This window comes from Myiozetetes cayanensis, unplaced genomic scaffold (genome assembly GCF_022539395.1).
Source record: "Myiozetetes cayanensis isolate MyiCay16 unplaced genomic scaffold, myiCay2020 scf10, whole genome shotgun sequence".
In the NCBI taxonomy this organism is placed as follows: domain Eukaryota; kingdom Metazoa; phylum Chordata; class Aves; order Passeriformes; family Tyrannidae; genus Myiozetetes; species Myiozetetes cayanensis.
This window is the reverse complement of record NW_026086605.1, coordinates 5385076-5404975: the sequence shown is the minus strand read 5'-3', so window position 1 is coordinate 5404975 and position 19900 is coordinate 5385076. Positions and strand designations below refer to the sequence as shown.

General features: G+C 40.4%; 1 long non-coding RNA gene across 1 annotated transcript; it reads right to left on the bottom strand.

Moving 5' to 3' along the window:
• Positions 1-3171: 3171 nt before the first annotated feature.
• On the bottom strand, positions 3172-19649 carry LOC126651631 (uncharacterized). The gene is made up of 4 exons (XR_007631763.1): positions 19580-19649; positions 8434-8531; positions 8053-8146; positions 3172-3632 (listed from the first exon to the last, which is right to left on the bottom strand). It is a non-coding gene; the product is annotated as an uncharacterized LOC126651631 (long non-coding RNA).
• Between the last annotated feature and the right edge of the window lie 251 nt (positions 19650-19900).

Genomic DNA, 19900 nt, shown 5'->3' with positions numbered 1-19900 from the left:
TCCTCACTGCTCTGTGTCCATCATTTGTTTTTGCTGGAATTCATTGAGTTAGAACCTAATTTTCAGATGCTAAAACCAATGAAATGAGCACACTCCCCTTGCCAGTTATTTTGGATGTTGCCCTAAACTTGGATTGCTGTTTCTAGCACATAATCATACTGTGTCATCTGCAAAAAATTTGCCACTCTCCAATATTTTCTTTTCCAGTTGAAATAGACCCAGGCTAGTGTGCTGCTCCCAGGGACAAGCCACTGCCACCAGCATGTGGGAGACCACTGCCAGGATTAACTGTCCTGATTTCTAGGACAGCACAGCTATTTCCAGTGTGTTTATAAAAATTTAATAAATATGTAAAGGAATAAATTTGGTCAGTTCCAATAAATCAAGGACTGGGGTCCCTGTTAGGAAATCCTTGCAATCTGGCCCAATCTCCAAGGTAGACACTTTGTGTTATCTCCCAGCAGATCTTATATACTTGTGGGTTTGTGGTGGTGGTCAGATTATTTTTTTTTTCTTTCTTTTCACTGTAATCTTTGGGGGAAAATGGGTAAAATTGCAAGACATGCCCTCAAAAAGGAGCGGTGAACTGCATCTGCACCCTGACCAAAGCAACAGCCTCTACTTGTAATCCCCTTCTTTTCCTTGGGAAGAAATTGCCAGTGGGTTGGTGAAATGGAAAATATCCTGCAGAAGAATTAGTGAGATCATTTGGAAAATAAAAGAGCATTTATTTTTCTACAGAAAAGTTTGTGTAGAGCTTGATAGGTTAAAATGACTATGGCAATGCTCTCCTGCTCCAGTGGGATGGTGCGGTGGGATGTCAGGAACCTCGTGCTGCTTTTCGTATTAGTTTGTTAAATGCCATTTGTGTTTTGATCACACCCCTAAATTACAAAGGAGAACACATGATTCTTGTGAATGTATTTCTTTATTAACAGCAGGTAATCATGATAATCTCTTTGTATACCTGCCTGAGGATCAAGATTTCAAAAGCAGCCCCTAAAAGGGTGCACACTAAATATGTGCATGCTCTCATCTCATCTCCATGTGCAAGACCACGTGCACATTTCTAGATAATTACCTGTCCAGTTCACTCCTGCATGGGCTCTTGTTTAATGTAGGCACAAAGAAGGCAATTTGCATACATAAGTAGACAGTGAGCTCCAGCTCTTCCTCCTTGGTTTTCCCTATGAACTCAGCAACTGGATGTGAGCAAGACCTACTCCATTCCCTACACCTTACCTTCCTAGAAAGAGTGCTCCCAGAGGGTTAATTACCACCTGTTTGTCTTCTCTGGTTATAAATGTCCAAAACAGTGGTTCTTCCACTATGTCCCTGGGGAGACTTTTCCACCTTTGAGGCCACTTTTTAAAATTTGGCCTCACCAGAGCGCTAAAGCTGAGAAATTCCCAGTGACAGAAAGAACTGAAACTTCCAGAGAGACACCATTTCCAAGAGCATGTAGTGGCTTCAAACTGGCAGAGGACAGGTTTATATCAGAGATTGAGAAGGAATTCTTCCCTGAGAGGGTGGTGAGGCCCTGGCACAGGTTGCCCAGAGAAGCTGGGGCTGCCCCATCCCTGCAAGTGTTCAAGGCCAGTTTGGACGGGGCTTGGAGCAACCTGAGATAGTGGAAGGTGTCCCTGCCCATGGCAGGGGGTGGATGAGATGAGCTGGAAGGTCCCTTCCAACCTGAACCTTTCTATGATTCTATGATCTGCCGAATTCATAATTGAATCGTTGACTGAATTCAGCAGAAGAGCCAGGGATTGACCAGCTATGCTGGTCCTGGTGTGTTATTTGAATGAGTGGGAGTGGCTGTACTGAAGGAAGGTGTGCACTCTCTGCCTTGATTATGTAAAGACAAGAAACACAAGAGTTAAATGTGTTTTTCTGGACCTAAACAAGTGAGGGAGACTGGATTCTAACCCACTGCTCAACTGTGATTAATGTCTGCTCCTGGAGATAGGAAATTGCCTGTGAACAGACTGGGAAACTGATGGGAAGGACATGGATGACACAATGCCTTTTATTTTTTTCCCATTTCAGTCTCTAACTTTTTTTACAGGGTCAAAGAAAAACTGCCAGTAAAAAAAGTGCAAAATTTTGATAGAACATAATTGCAACTCTTTTCCAGCTTTAAGTCATCTTGAAGAAGTAATTTAACCATACTGTGCTGGTTGCCATTTGTAAATTGTTAATTAACAAGAGAGCAAATAATAATTACTGCTGGAGCCATTCAATTAAAAGATGTTGCCTTCTAAACTTTGTTCACACGGTCTATATTACCAACATCAAGTCTAGAAATATGCCACAAATGCTGGCAAAAAAGCAAAACCCAAGTTTTCCCCCAGCATTATACAGCAGCAATTTTTATTATTTTGATTGTCAAAGCTTGTGGTCTGCGAGTTCATGTGGATCAGGAATATGTCTCTTTGTGGTTTTGCTATGAGAGTATTTTTGAGAATAAGATATTGAAAAAGCAGCAAACAAAAGTTCCTTGCAAGAAAACGTTGCCTTTCTGTATAACATGCCTAGGAAAGGTTTTGACTTGCTGGGAGACAGTAGAGAAAATGGAGAACAAATGCATGTGCCTGGTCTGGATAACCTAAAGTTAACTCCACATGTCAAACTGATTGCCTGACACAAGGCAGGCATATTCTGTGATGACAAACAAATAGCACCTCCATCCTGCAGACATCCCCTAATTATAAAAGAGAAATTATTTCCCATTTTCATTGCCAGCAAATGTATGTTACTCTGGTGCACCATAATTTCAGTCTAAGTACTGTATCAAAGTTTGCTGAATGTGAAGCACAAAGTATGTTAGACATTAAACTGTAATTACAGAAGGGAGTGGATTTCTAGAGTATTATGTTTTTTGGTAATATTTTATTTTATTGGTTTTCAAATATACTTAGACTGCCAGACTAAGCAGGCAGAATAACAGCAACACAGAATTCCTGAATAACATATGACTTTAATAAAATAAAGCAGGATGGTTTCCTTTACTTGTATGGCTGAGAAGAATGGAAAACATTACTGTGCCCTCAGCCACACTGCCATCCAGACTTGTGCCCAGGCCCAGATGTCAGCTTGGGCAACTCACCCCTATCCCCACATTTCCCCCCTTCCCCCCCCTCCAAACCTTGTTTTGGGTTATCTGTGAGGCAGAAATTGGCTCCTGTGATGGTGCTGAGCCAGTGGAGCTTTCATCTTAGTTTTGAGCTCTTATGCTATGGAAATATATATAATAAGACGTGATATAAAAGGAGGTGATAACATGGGAAGGTGTACACAGATACAGGAAACACAGAAGGGTTATTCAATCCATATGTCTGTTTTTGTTGGTTTACACTTTCACCTTGTCCGCTTAATTTCCAATGAATGTCACAGGTGGTGAGCCTAAAAGGCAAGCAGGCGTGTTCCGAGGTCGGATCAGAAGTGGGATCAATGATGAGTTATGGGATGGGTTGGTTTCCCTGGGTGTCTCTGAGCGGTGGCTCAGTCCCCGCTGTCACACTCCCGCCTTTCCATTACGGTGCCATCACTCACAGCTTCGTCCTCTGTGGTTCCTGTAATGATCTACACTCGTTCTGTCTCCCTGTGTCCACCTTCTGCATGTCAGGCTCCTGGAAACAGCCGGGAATGTGGTGTTCAATACATGACCAGCTGTGCTGGGGATAATTTTCTACATGGCTGAGAATGTGCACGTGTGGGCTTAGGGCTGGAGGCTGTGCCTTGGGGTCCTGCTCCAGGGGCATTTTCCACATGGTTCCTCGGGAAGGTATTCCCTCCTGGAGATTATATTAACACTATTTCAACATGACTCTGCTTGTTCTCATTTGATGCTCCCTCTTTTTTGGGGGGCAAAGATCAGAAGAGTTGTCACTGCCAAGGAAAAGTGTGAGAGTTTTTAGAGTTCACATGGGAATCACGGACTGCTTTGGGTTGGAAGTCTCCTTCAAGATCTTCTAATTCCAACTCCCTGCCATGTGCAGGGACACCTTCCACTAGACCAGGTTGCTCCAAACCCCATCCAACCTGTGCTTCCCTTTGGCTTAGGGAGCAAACACTGACCATGAGTTGGTATTTTAGGCACAGTCCATTTTCAGGAATGAAATACTGAGCTGAATTCAGTTTGATTTAGAGTGCCATTACATGCCATTCCACAGAGGTGGCATGGACTGGAAGGCATCAGGTGCTGCGCCTGGGAGGAGACCATCCTTACATGGACAGCTCTGGTCTTTTAAAACATGTCTTCTTGCTCACACTTAATTTTCAGTAGTCACTGAAGTTGGTCCACTTTTCTTTACACAACCAGGTGTTAATTATGACAGTTCTTTTTCTAAATTTCTACATTCTTTTCCTTCTTCTTCTTAACCAGGAAATCTCTGGCCATTTCTCATAGTAGGATAGTGGATAGTGGATACTGTACCTGTCTCAGGCTTTTGCAAAGGCATCACAACAAAGTGAAACAATCACTTTTTGGTTAATTTCCTTATTCTACAATTAAGTTTGCCCTAACCCTGGGACTTCCACATCTTACAGCAATCACAATCAAACAAGCACCCAGTAAAATGTCACCACATCAACTCCTTTTCTAGGGATGGGGATTTCTCATCAGTGGGTTTGTTCATCACCTTGACTGGCATTTAATGTGCATCAGTTTTGGATAATTGTGGAAAAGCTTTGAATGACAGATTGAAATATTTTATTTATATGCATAGAAATCATTGGGAGGTGGGAAGACTCAGAGTTTGGTCTATGCAGCTATTGAGTCCCTGGCACCTCCTCCAAGACTCCCATGTACATGTTCTGTCCTGGAGGTAAAACCACAAGTGTCTGACCTGCTCTTCCAGCCTAAAATCTTCTCTTACTGATGATGTTTAGCATGTAAAATACCTGATTTTCAGGTGCAGGAGTAGAACACTAAACTACTCTTGGTGTTTCCACGAGGAAAACATGGTCTTGCTTCCTGACAGTGATTTATGCCCTGAAATCTCCAAATGTCTTTATTGGCTCTTTCCTGAGAGCTCAGGCAGAGCTATTGTGCTCTCAGCTAGGACTATTTATACTCGTGCTGACACCCAGTGCCCTTTCCTGAATTGGTGGAGACCATTTACACCACACCTGGATTTTTTTTTTCTCCGTAAGTGAATAGAAATAATGGAAGGCTGATTTTGTTCCTCCATCCCTCCCTAAAATCCCACATGGGCCCCAGCAGTGGCTGCATGTTTTGAGAGGCTCTGTGGCTTCCAGGAGCTCCACAGAGAGGAAAGGATGAGGGACACAAATAGGAGAGCTCCTCCTTCTGTCACATCCCATCCTTTGAGGCTTTATAGCCTCGAGCTGTGCCAGGGGAGATTCAGGTTGAAACACAAGAGGAATTTCTTCCTGGATGGGAGGGTTTTCCCAACCTCAGTGATAGTGGGATTCTGTGATCTCACAGCTGGGACAGAGGTCTTCACATGTGGTTTTGTCTGAGAGAGATTCACCTCACTGCCCCTAACTTCACTCATCCGAGGCTGCCCCCCAGTCCATGTCCAAACACATTTGGAGACTGTACCAGCTTCCCTCTCCCCTCAGCTGGGCAGAGCAGGAGCTGCTCCTGGGCCATGATGGAGCTGGGCATCCTCAACCACATCCTGTGCACTGATGCACTGATCCCATTCTGGGTGATACAGTCTGTCAATACTGTTGGTTTATTAATTAGTCTAAAAGAAGGGAGGCACTTCCCACACAAATGCAAGTCCTGGCCAGGAAGAGCTGGGAGCAAGCCTTTGCCTACGAGTTGCCTAATGCAGCTACTGAAACCCTGCCAAAGGTTTACTTTCAGAGCATTCCTATGGGCAATATTTTTATAACGTCTTATATCCCAGAAGGCCTTTATATGTTTCCTAGAAGCCTGATTTTTTTTTTTTTTGTAAAGAGCAAATATACCCAAACCTTTTAAGTTTCCCATTCTCCATCCTTCAGGTACTTTCCATTCGCTACCTGATGCACAGAACCATCCTGAGGAGGATTTTGGAAGGGAGATCAGGGCAGTGTGAGGCAGGTTGTCCATCTACTGCTGTCATAGCTTGGCATTCCTGACCCAGGGAAGTTGGCAGCCGACCTGCCACAGGCACTGGGCCATCTGAGCAGATGGGCACGAGCGTGGCCAGAGAGGAGCCGTGTAGGAGCATTTAGTGTGGCAGCAAAGGGCAGAATTCCTGGACAGGCGCTTTAAGCCCAGCCTCTTGTTTAGGGAATATCCCCCTGATGTACATGGGGTTTTTTGGGTCTTAATGCAGTAGAAACAAAACTATAAAAGCAGGAGGAAATGCTTGAAAATTTCAATTTCTTTGTGACATTGTGCCAAGAAATCCTGCCGGGATTTTGATGGATGTCTCTGGAAGCGGGAGGTACGCAGGTACAGCTGCTCTGACAAAACCCACTTTATTTTCAGGTACATAACCACTTTCAGTTTTGACACCCTGATTTTTAATTGACTGCTGAATATTAAACAAATGGCTGAGATTGAACTTGCAAGGATTTGTTTTTTTTTAAACTGTAAGCCTTTATTTTAAACTGGAACTCTTTATTCTAAACTGCAAGTCTCTTTTTTAAATTGGAACTCTTTATTTTAAAATGTAGGTTGTTATATTGACTTCAGTGGCCTGAAACCTGTGGTTTTGGATGCAGAAGTGATGCTTTCCAATAGAAGGACATATGCAAAATTAAATCTATATATCCTGGATGTCCACCTTGCACTCTGTGTTGAGGGTTGGTTTCCATTCAGGATATGTGATTTAATATATAGAGAAGCCCTGACAAGTTGTGGGGTGGAAGGGATGTTAAGCTAGATTCCATGCTGGAATATACCCATATCCAGATTGATTCCAGCTGACTCCAGCAAGTGGCTGAGGAATGCAGTCACCCCTGGCCCTACGATCACACAATTTAACACCTCTGCCCTTAAAATGGCCCATCAGATGTTCCCAGGACGGTCAGTTCCCGGAGTTAGGTGTCTCTCCCATCAGGCAACATGGATCTGGGCCCTTTTCCTTCTGTGCCCTGGACCAGGACCAACTAAAATTACATGAGTGCTGGCAGATGTATGTCTAATCTGTTCCTCAAAATTGCCAGTGAGTTTCACAATCTCCCATGGTAATTTGCTCCAGTGCCTAATTATCCTTTCAGATAGAAAAGCTCCCTTTCTGCAAGCTAAAACCTGTTGCTTCTTGTCCAGCCCTGTTTGGACATGGAAAAAAGTGCTTGTCACCTTATTTAAGGTAATGATTTATATATATATGTTTTCATATGCACTGTACATAAATATCTTTAAAATAAAAATAGTAATGAGGGTTCCCTTTTTCTTTCTAGACTAAGTAAACTCATCACAGTTTTTCTCAAATGTCCATAATTTCTTATTATTTTCCTCTGCACTTTTCCCAGTTTTTCTTTTTCTAAAGGCTAATGACAAGAAATGGGCATTTTATTTTTGTTAAGGCCTTAATGGTGCTCTGTAGAGATCCCAGAAAGTCATTTGCCTTTTTCTAACAGTGATGGATGTGTTGACTCATAAAAATTCTGAGGTCTCTTGTAGCCTCACTTTCTGCAAAATTCCACCGTTGTATTTGTGTGGATTGGATTTTTCTTCCTATATATAGTGCCTCACACTCCTCTTTATTAAATGTCATCATTAAGATGGGTGCTCCAAAATAATTTGGAATTTTAATACTTGCTATCTTTCCCAGCTCGGTGTCGTCCAAAGTCTACTCTCTCTTCTGTCATCCAAGTTGTTAATGAAATATTGAACAGCATCAGATCCAGGACAGATCCAGCTGGGACCCTGCATGGTGTGTTCTCCAGCACTGACAAAGAAAGGAATTTCTGTGTTTCATTTAGAGCCCTGGATGATCTAATCCATTGGATTAGATGGCAACTACAAGAAACAATGAAAAAAACCCCAAAATAATATCCTCAAACTGCTTTTTAGAAATACTCATTTTTGGAGCAATATATATAATATTTTCCATTTTGTATCTTGAAGTCTTCTCAACATACCTTTGCCATATTTTATATCTTTGGTTTTCTTGTTGAAGGAACAGAATCCCTACTGCCTCCTATAAATAGTCTCACAAGGTTTTGAAGTTCAGCCCTGAATTATGGAAATAGAGAAAGAGAATAGTTAAATTCAACTTTTTGTGGTATTTGGCAGATTTATAATTATTTTTTCCAGTAACAGACTAAAAGGCATCAACACATCTTTACTGTGACAGCTCTGCTTTTGCAATGGAAAGAAGGTAAAATCAAAAAAAAAAAAAAAAAAAAGCAAGAAATCAAGTTTTTACATAAAACTCGAGTGTTTCTTTAGGCTAAGCTATGGATTTTTAAAAATGAAGTCTTATAAACTCACCATTTTTTTCTTTCCTAAATGGTAGTTACCTTGTTTAGGAGAGGCTGCTTAGATTTGGTTGAGAGATCCTTATCCCATGTATGGGAATTGTCTATGAAGAAGCAGGGCCTCCCTGGCCCAGACCAACCTAAATTAAATCAGAAAAATGACCAGGTATCATCAGACTTTGAGAAAAACCTTAAACCATAGAGGTTAAAGAATAACTTCAGTCTTGATGGTTTTTTAATATATATTTCATTTCCCTCTCCCTTTAATCCATGCAAGACATACTTTCTAAAGACTTTATCAGTGGAGTCCAAACCTCAGCAATGTTGATCAGGTTTAATAGATCCAAAGTGTTCAGTCATTTCTTGGTTACCTGGTTTCCTACCTGCCACTGGTCAAAGAGCCTCACCTGGTTGTTTCTGGCCCTTGGTCTTACTTTGTCTAACCCTGCTCAACCATCAGCACATAGACACTTGAAACAGGTTTGACAGAGTCACAGAATCACAGAATCATTGAGGTTGGAAAAGAACTACAAGATCATCAGATCCCACCTTTGATCAATTCCCACCTTTGACTGATCCACATCCTGTCATCCAGCCCAGAGCACTGCCACATCCAGTCATTCCTTGAACACCTCCAGGGACACCTCTACCACCCCCCTGGGCACCCCCCTTCCGATGTTTAAATGGTCAAAGAAAGAGAATTGGTCAAATGTTTTTGCAATGAGATAGCATGGACTTATTCTCTAACATGCTTTTTGGTTTCAATTTTAAGAAACAAATTATTTTCAGAGTTTGGCAAGATAAAACAATCTGGAACAAGTAGAAAACTGACTGCACAACCCTGTGCATGGAAGGATTATTTAATGTGACTGATTAAATACAATCTTGCAGCAGAACAACCTGTGTTTGTACCTCGTAGGGCCCTGGGACAGCAGGATCCCTGAGGGTCTCTCCACTGAACTCGTCCACCTTTCAAGGGGTGTAGGAGTTGTGACCTCCTGCTCTCTGATCTCTGCAGTCCATCTGCTTCATGCCTTGGCACTTAATCGCCTTTCTCCTTTTGCTGTAGGAAAACTGAACTTACATGACTTTGTTTGCCTTTCCATTTCGTTTGAAATGAATCAGCTCGGTCTGAGCTTATTTTCTATGACTAGTTCCATGAAGTTTTTAACCACCTATCAAAGGCAAATTTATAATAGTGTCACCTCCCATTGTGTCCCATTGTGCCACAGAAAAAACCTCTTTTCATACTGTCCCACTCAACAACACGCCAATATTTGACTCACAGATTAAACTGGGATGGGAGAAATAAAATAGATTGTTAAAAAATAGCCATACTCAAAATCTCCCTCCTGGCAGATCAGTTGTTCAACTTCCATATGTGCAAAAGTGATTCTGACTTCTATTTTTTTTTTAATTAAATTGCGAGAGTAGGATTCTAAATTTGTCAATATTAACTCAGGAAATAAGAGTCTGAAAATCAGAATTTTGCAAATTACTGTTTTTTTGGTGAACCAAGCTCATTTATTTACCTTCCCAGCTAGAAAAGACTCATCTAGGTAAGTAGCCAAGAACAGGAGGGTACAAATGGAGAACTGGAAGGAGAGTTTGGCTGAGGTTGTATTGACTTTGGCAAAAACAAGATATGAAAAATTATACCTCAGATAAAAATAAATTATAATCTGCAAGCGTTTGAATTAGAGGAGTTCTCCATGTAAACTTAATAAATGAATGTTAATTCAGTTACCAATTTGTAGCTATGAAACATAACTAGTGATGTTGTTCTTTGGAACTTGTTTTGGAAAAGATTGCATAACCCATGAAGCAATTCTTCACCAAGTGCATAAAAGTGTCAGCTTATGGATAATTTATGCAGACAGTGTTAGTTATGGCCCGTTTAATAGTACTTAATGCTGCTGTATGACATCATTCTTTCATTTACCAATTGAAAAAAAAAATAAAAATACAGTCTGAACCATTTTAAAGATTAAAAGATATGTGCATGAGTTTCGATTCTTTTGGTTTAAATTGTGTAAGCCAGTAATCCTCACTGCTGTGTAAAGGATTTTTACAAGGAATGATTGTCATCCACAGTCTATGTATTTACTATTTAGTTAGTTAGCTTAATTACAATTTACTCACTGTGTATGTGTTAACTAATACACTGTTAATGTGCCTTGAGCAATTAATTTTGCCGACAGCAGAGTAACTGGCTCTATGCACTTGCCCCTTTATTAGTGGCAATTATTAAATCCAATTTTACTTGTACTTACTCCATTTCCTCTGCTGCCTACAGGGCATCCCGACGGGAGGGTGAGGACTTTGTGCTTCTGTTCTCAGCCTTTACATCCTTCTCCCCTCCCCGTGCCCAGGGGAGGAGCAGGGTCAGGGTGGGTCAGTGAATCTACAGGAAGGCACAGGAACATCTTCATGGAAGAGAGAATGAGTCCATGTCCAACACTGAGCTGCAAAAAGCCACTTTCCTTAGGTTTGGAAAGAACTGAACTTTACTTTGACAGGGCATTGGATCCAGAGGCATAAGATACATCCAGAATGTGAAAGACTTTAACTTCCTTTCAATGTCAGATTTCTCGAGGTCATTGAGGCTGCTATATCCTAGAATTACAGAATGGTTGCAGAATATAGAAATATAGATTATAGAAATTATAGAATGGCTACAGAAGGGACATTTAAGATCATCCAGTTTCCAGTTCCAACCCCTGGCCATTGCAGGGACACGTCCCACTAGACCACTTTGCTCCAAGCCCTGTCCAACCTGGCCTTGGATGCAGGGAAGGTGAACAAAGGGACTCAGTTTGAGATCCTTGCTATAAACCTTCTGCCTACTGTAAGTCAATTTATCTGGCTAACTAAAATATTAGGCCAAAAGTGCCTTTTGCTGTGAACTCTCAAGGAGCAAAAGAATTGTTTATTAATATCCTCTCTTCTCACTGAATAACCTTCTCACTGGATGTCTTTTCTGAGGGCAGCAGTGCTGTCCTGCCGTGTACAGATCACATTTCCTAATTTGTTGTGCTGGCTCCTGCTCTCCTGACCAAAATTGAATGTGTAATGTTCGTAGCAGGTGAGCTGGCCCAGCACTGCAATTCCCACCACCTGCCTGCTCCGCCAACTGCAAGATCTCCACTTGGCACAGCCAGGGAAACCTGGGCCACAGCTAAATGGGTGGAAACTGCTCATTTTGCAAGTGATGATCTCAGTCTCTCACACTCTCCCTAATTTTTTCTTTCCAAATATTCCTAGCAGTGCCACCTCAGTAGCGCCAGGGCAGTTTTTTTTGGTTTACCAGATCCCAGTGGCTTCCACAAAAGATGAGGAATTGACACATTTAATTGCTGATCTTTATCCATAATTGTGTCTATCAGAAAAAGTCCTGAAAAGGCACCTTAAAGGAGGCACAAACCTTTTTTGCAATAGTGTAAGTGATTTGAAACCAGAGTGATTCCAGGACCTTTAAATATCCAACACGACATACATGGGTAAATGTAAAGAAAATCACAGACTCAGGGGTTGAAATTTCTTAAATTATGAGTTGAACTGTGAAATGTAGATTCTGTGAATAAAGCTGCCAAAACCAGCTGATTGGCTTAAATGAGGTGTGTGAACTCCAGTGGCTGGAAGCCTTTCCCAGGGCTCCTGTTCCTAGCCCTGCTTGGAACATTCCTGATGCAAAGAGCAGTGAAACCAGCAGGTCTTTTCCTCTGGCTTTAGCCAGATGGGAGCAGGTCCTCCCATCACCTTCCAAAGAATCTGTCTCTCCTCTGGCTTAACTGGAGGAAAGTTGGTGGGTACAATGTCCAAAAGTCCATCATCATGATCAGACTGAACAGTACCAGTGGTTTGAAAGCTGGGCTGTTGCTAAACTCAGAGGTAACGGAAGACCATCTTTTCTATCTTCTTTTTAAGTCCAGCCTACTTTTTGCAACTGGTTTTTGTATGAAAACCATCCAATCAGGAGCTCTTGGGGCAGTAGAAATGCAGAAATGCAGAATTCTTCAGGAAAACCTTTGAAGGACCAGAAAAGGTCTCTGTCCCACTTCTCATAGAAATACTTTGGATTACACCCAAAAGTAAATAATGTTTTTAAATAATGTTTTGTCGTTGCTGTTCTTTCCATGCACTAAATTTCTTGGACAAAATAAAGTGGAGTTCAGAGATTTTACTGATTTGAAACATATAATTTTCCATGCGTGTACTGAAGCGTATTCATCAAATCTGCGTTATTAAGACAAGATTTGACTTAAATGATAGCCAAGAGTATCCAGAATGCTGCGATTTCTACTTATGAAATCCATCTTGAAAATCACTGCACTTTTATAGTTTGATCATAAGTAAATTTAATATTGTTGCTGACAAAGAAACTCTGTACCACTTCTTGATAATAGAGTGAAAATTGTGCTTTCTGTTCTTGTTCCTGGAGATGCTGCTCTCACATGGGGAAAGGTACAGCACTAACAACATATTTGCAATTACCTGCAAGACTTAACCAAGGAAGTAGTCAGTTTATAGTTACCTTCAATATGTAAACTACAAATTATTAGTGCATGAAAACGGCATCCAAGTTCTGTTGCTGGGGTCTAGTAATTTTGGATATTTTCCATGCTATTACTGCCTGCTCCATATACCTTTACTGGTTCTTTTTGAAATTAAGTTAATGGCACTCTGCAGAAATGGACTGCCTACTGAGAGGGAAAGCTTGCTTGCAAGGATGGACTAACTTCCTACTGGGAAGCACTGATTTGGCACAAACAAAGAAATGCTTTAGCATTAATTTACTTCGGTATCAAAATATTTAGAATAAATTATTTAAAATATTTAAGGACCGAATGGTCAATATTTGCTTTTAATAAATTGGACCCATGTACAAATATTTGATGCTGAAATTTCCTCTGGTATCTCCCAGCTATATTACTGAGATAATGCATTCTCCACTTGCCAGGAGTGTTTTTTGTTTTTTTTTTTCCTTCAGGCAACAAGGGACACATTCTTGAACTGGGGCTTACATTTGTGTGCACCCACATTTGTGCACCTATTCCCTGTGTGGATTGAGCTCTGCTCACATTAGTACTGGTAATATTGCTGTGTTTTCCTGTATTTTTCAAACAGAGGTGAAGGCAAGCTGAACACAGATGGGTTCCTCATCACTACCTTCCCGGGTGAAAGTTTAAAAAAAAAAAAATTATTTGGCTTGCTAAATTGGCACATTCTTTGAAATAGTGCTCTAGCAGCATCCCTTCTCTGGTATGAGGCTACAGAAACCAATACACTCATACATATGCTTGCTGTTATCCTGCAGCCCTTGATTCCTTTCCTTATCCATCTATATTGCCCCAAGTTCCACTAGTGGGTCACTTCCCTAAGTATGTTAACACAGGCTGGTGAATTTTCTACTCATCTGTGAATCTGAGTCCCACCTTCATCTCTTTCCTCATGACTGGAATCAGGATCACAATATAACCAGGGTGTGCCTCCTGCTGAGCAGTCAGGAGAGATAATGAGGATCTCTGCTGTTACAACATACTCATCCCAGTATTACTATAAAATTCTTTAATTTTCATAGTTCTTTTTCAAGTCTAGAAATAGGTGACTTTGCAGACAGTGACCATTTCACTGATTAGTGACTCCTAAAATCTATTCTGCAAAGTTAGGATTATATTTAGTGTTTGAGGGTTTTTTTAATACATAACATGTAACATTGCAGAAAATGAAACCAAACTGATTGGTACTTTGATCTGGTGGGGTCCAAGCTTGAAGCCCCCGAGTAAGTGCAGGAAAGGAGGGAGATGAACTGGTCAAGCCCTGCAGACGAGCTCCTCAGTACCAACTGCTCACAGTGCTGTTACCTGTTTCTCTTACTGACATATTTTAAGAGTTTGCTCTAATATTCTCCTTTCCCTTCCTTTCCCTTCCTTTTCCTGCCTTTCCTTTCCCCTCCCTCCCCTCCCCTTCCCTGTCCCTTCCCTTCCCCTTCCATTCCTTCGCCTTGCCTTCCCCTTTCAATTCCCTCTTCCCGTTCCCTCTTCCCATCCCTCTGACCTGGTCAGATATTCCTCTAAACAGGACAAATTACCCCCATTATATATTAAAATATTTGTGCTCCCTGCCCAAACCGGTGCCTTCTGCCCGTGGAGGCTCCTTGGCAGCCCCGGCCCGGGCAGGGGAGCAGCGCCCGGAGAATGGAGCGGGTGCTCTTTCATTTGCCTGCACAAGTTAAGCATATTAGGCATGGATTTAATTTCCAGCCCGTTCCCTGCAACATCACAAGGCAGGCTGAAGGCAGAGCTGGAGCAGTAAATCGCAGCACAAAGCACAAACTCGTTTGTTGCCGCTGTTGTAAGTTCTGGGCACTTTGAATGCTGATTTCCAGCCATGAAGTACATTTTAATTAAACAGCAGAACCTTTTATTCCCACTGATGTCCTAAACTTTTGTAAATTGGGGATTTACTTCATGGCAAAATCATTTAAAGTGACAAAAACCTGTCATTTTTTGCTGTCACTGTAATGCAAGGATAAGAAGAAATACAATTTTTCTTAAAAATTTGTTCTTTATCTTAAAAAATAATTCTTTTTCTTATAAAACTGTTGTTGAAAGTCTTGGTCATAAAGAAAAATGTTGCCCCAGATCCTGATCATCTCCCAAGGTCATGTTTGCTGCCTACATTTCACATGAAGAATATTCCTTTAATGTATTTAATTATTATATTTTCCAAAGTAATTATGAGTTTCATGCACCTTTAAATGGTGCTAGAAATTCAGAGGTTGCATGGCTGGACATCCAGAGTATTCCACAGCAATGGAATGTTGTTGCATGAGGACTAAGCCAAATTTAGCCCAATTTAGCCATTAATGAGCCAGTGTGGGAAGCAATTTTCAATTCTCCATAAATCAGTCATTTTGTTTCCTCTCATCTAAGGCTTCCATGCCAAATTTCATCCTTTAAGCCTCAACAACATTAATTAAAAAAAGGTATTTTTGTATCATCCTCTTCACTGAATTGGATGATTGAACTCTTTTTCAGCTTCCTTTTTTTCTGCACAAGCAGCTGAATATTTTTTTTTATTGCATTTCCCCCCCCCCAAATTTCCAAGACTCCAGCTTCAGGCTGAGGGTTGAGTGCCATCTGAGCAGACACAGGTACAGCGAGCTTGCAAGGAGTTGAAAATGAGCAGTTGCACACTGAGACTTTAATTAGGAAGGCCCCCTTCTTGGCTTTTCCAATAATTAATAAATCCTGGTCCTTTGCCCAACAGCCAGTGGGCAGGGAAGGGGCACTGAACCTTGAATTTGCAATGGTAAAAACCAAAAGGGAACCAAAGCTTCTGCCTGTGAGTGCTGGTAGATTTTGCTGGTTGGTTTAGATATTTGATATTTTTTTTCTTTTATCTTAATCAAAGCTCTTTGATGACTCTCAGACTGGTTTAGCCACTACTTTGAGGGAAAGGGAATGTAGTACCAACTCCTCTGGTCTGGTTTTTCCTTTGGCTTGGGATATTATTATTTCCTGAAAAAATCCAAAAGATTGTCATAAAAATAAATAAAAAGGAAAAAAATGAAAGGGGAAGAGAAAGAAGAAAAGAAAAAGAAAAGAAAAAGAGAAAAAAAGAAGGGAAGGGAAGGGAAGGGAAGGGAAGGGAAGGGAAGGGAAGGGAAGGGAAGGAAAAAGGAAAAAGGAAAAAGGAAAAAGGATAAAAAAGAAAGAAAAGATGACTGGGAGCTGGCAGTAGCCACTGTCATTTCCTAAAAAATATGCTAAATAACTCTAAAAAATCCACCTGGATGTGAGCACAGCACCAAACAAGTCAGAGACAGCTCCAGTCTTGCTGTATACAGACAGGAGCTGTGTGGAGCTCAGAGCTGGCACTGCTGGACAACAGGAATATCAGCAAAGCCCTCCTGCTTTATCACCTCTCACATGGATTAGGGCTCGAGGCTCTCCAGCCCTGTCACTCCATAAATGCGTTAAATGAGCTGGGGGTTTTGATCAGGTTGTGATTCTCATTAGTAAATCTGAATACAAATAGGTTTGAGCCTAAATAACTCTTGTTGTGTCCACGTCGCCTTCCCAACACGTTACATTAGGAAAAGTTAATTTTATATGACTAAATATAATCAGAAACACAACATGAGGCCTGTCAAGTTGACATGGTATGATGGGTACCTTAACACTTCCCAGCAGGTAACGTTGTTTGCACACTGCTTAAACTTGTTCATCAATGACTCCTTGCATGATAACCAGAATATTAACAATACAGTGAAGGTGGCACTGGGCTCCTGACACATACAAATGCATTTCATCAGAGGGGGTTGCTTCCAAAGGAACAGCTACAGCTCATTTTGGAATTTCTTCCTCCTCTTTTTTCCTCTTTATTTTTCGTATTATTCCAAGATCAAGCTCCTCTCACTCCTTCCATGCTAGTGGAATCCAAACCAACCCCAAAATTCAACAAAAGAGCTTGCAGACAAAAGCAAGGTACAAATAAATGTAAAAATCAGCAGTGACATGAAAGGAAAGACCAGAAAAAGGTGTTGAAAAACTCTGGTTACACAGGTGTAAGAACTGTGTGTAGGCAGATAATTTGTTAACAAAACAATTATTCCCAGCCAGTCTCAGCATCCTTTCCTTGTCCTCTCAGCACTGTAGGTGAGGTATCACCAGTGGCACAGCACAAGCTGTTTTGCTAAAAAATAGTGAATCTAAGACTCAGGAAGGAAATTTCCCTTCACTTTATAAAAAATTAACTTCTTGAAACATATCTCTTTCTTTTTTTTTTTTTTATTCCCCTATTTTTTTGTTTCCTGGTTGATCCTGTAAAATCTGTGATTTGCTTTATTTTTAGTCTGTTCCTGAATTTTTGGTAGTACTCACTCAAAGGCTAGATTGATCTTGGAGGTGTTTTCCAACCTTAATGATCCTATGATTCTGATATTCTTATATTACATAGATTTCAGGCTACTTTTGGAGATTCCTTTGAGTGCTCCACAATTTATTCATCTATTTAATCTACATTCTTATGGAGTTTATTTTAATCCTAATCAATATCTGCTGTATAAAACCCAGATGGTTAGGCTTTGATTGTTTTTCTTAGACCAAAATGTCCAAACCTGCTGTTTTAGGGTATTTGGACTCTGCTGTAAGTAGAAGGTCTTTCCTTATGGGTGAAAAGTCCATCCAGGGCCAGTCCTGTATGGTTTTACCAGCTTTCCTGTCACCCCATCACTCTGCCCTTGACAGAGACACGAGATACTTTCCCTGCGCTTCCCAGAGCCAGAGGAATGGTCTGGGATGAGGAGCTGAACCTGCTTCCAGTTCAGATAGACCCATGGGACACTTTGGGTGTAAAACTCCACACTGCTGCATTCCTACACTTCACCAAGCCCTGCCTTTTCCCCCATTAAAATATAGCACCTTTCTATTTTAAAATAAAGCCATGCCATGTATTTTAATTGAGGCTCTGGTCTCCAGCTCCCAATACTTATAATCAGATTCCAGTTTTCCAGCTAAAGCTGTTTATTGATGTCCTACTTTTTTCACCATCGTAGCATGTCAATAAATTGGAGAATAGTTCCGTATGTTAGATTTCCCCAAGCTTTCGGGGGAAATCCTTTGACAATTTGCTGTATAAAGTCAGTTAATTGCTTTATATAGCAGAGCAATAGCAAGTATTTAGACATATCATATGACAGACATTCCGAAAATATGGGAAAGACATATTTGTCAATAAAATGAATGCTGGAAAAGTAAATTATTGTATTACGTGAAAGTCCTCAGTTTAAGCTGAGTTATCTTGATTGTACTAATAACTGACATGCTTTAACCAGCTGTCTGAAAGAAACAGTTGCTGCTTATTTTTCTGAACCTTCTCAGGACCTCCCCATAACCAGCCAGAAAGGAAATCTCAAGATGCCCCAGAAAATTTAATACAAAAACGAAAGTTCAAATTATATTTTATTTGAAGTCGGATAGGGCCATAATAGAAAAAGATCATCAAAAACAATGAAAAGAAATAATTGTTAATTTCTACAGTACCTTGAAACAGAAGCCCCTGAGAATAAATAGAATAAGAATACTATTAAAATTTCCTCTTTTATTATATCTTCTCTGCCAGAGTAATTGTTGCTGTGTCCAATATATGCAGAGGACAATTTACTAGCTGTTTTCTATTAGTTTTTAGCATTAACATATACAGAAATAAAATGAATAGCTAGCTTTTCTTTGGTTAATTAAATGACTGACAAGTCACAGATGTTGCTGCACCGACTCCTCCATATGATTAAAAAAAAAAAAATCCAACCCTGGCAAACAAAAGAACAGTAGCCCAGCAGTGTAAATGGTCTCTTTATTAAGTGAATATTGATGCTACATTATGATTTTTTTTATGAATGTGAATAAGGTGGAATACTTATTCTTTTCCCAAGTTTTATATTAAGATTTGAAAAGAAAACCTGTTTCCTACATAATTCCCACAAAGGAGTTCAGGAGATGGTTTACTGTCAAAGTGACCTAATTTACAGGAGGTTCTGCTTCCGCAACATCCATCAAAAAAGTGCATTTTTATTAGCAAGATACATATCTTTAATTTTTTTTCTCCAGCATAATTTTAATAGAATCTTGGTAGCTAAAAGCTGGTATTGAAAATAAATATTCTATTTCCATTCAGGACTTTGTTTCACTAAAAATTTGAACAGATTTTATAGAAATATTCATAGGATAAGTATATTAAACTGCAGCTCACTCCCTTCCTACCTTGTCCCTACTTTATCTTTATTAATAGTAGAAATCCTCTTGGAGTTGAACAAGTTTCTCTCATCTGTGGTACTGTCACATGTTCCTGAGACCCATCAATTTAATATCCAAATAACTGGAAGTTAATAATTTTGAGCTCCGAGCAGTCTTGGATCTTCAGAAATGCCCAGTGTGCTCTTCTGGTCAAGCATTTTTGGATTTAACAGGTATTAATTCCTTATTTATTTTGCTTAGTCTGATGGTTTTGATGACCTTTTTTCTTACTTCTATGAGGTCATTACTTCTTTTAGCTAAAGTAGGAGGTTTAACACTATTAATTACATTTATTATGAATTATAGACACTTGAGGAAAGCAGAGATGATATAAAATTGCTTTGAAAAACGTAAGTAAGATATATATATATAAAAGCATAAAATCTTACTACGTGTTCAGTAAGTTGTGATAATCCAGGGACAGGACTCCAGAACCACGGATCACTGTGGAGTTGCCACCTCCCCACGGATGAGTGATGATGCCACCACTGCAGACACAACCCAGGAGCCACAGAGACGGGTCTCCAGCACTGCCTGGAAGTTTGGGACAGGAAGTGAAGTAGAATAATTTAGCTAATTAAAGCAGCAAAGAATTTAAAAGGACACGACGTAATTACTGATGATGGATTTAAGCCAGAACATTGAGACTGGAAACAATATGCTTGTGTAAAGTGCCATATTTAATTAGCAGGGGCAGCTTAGGTATAATA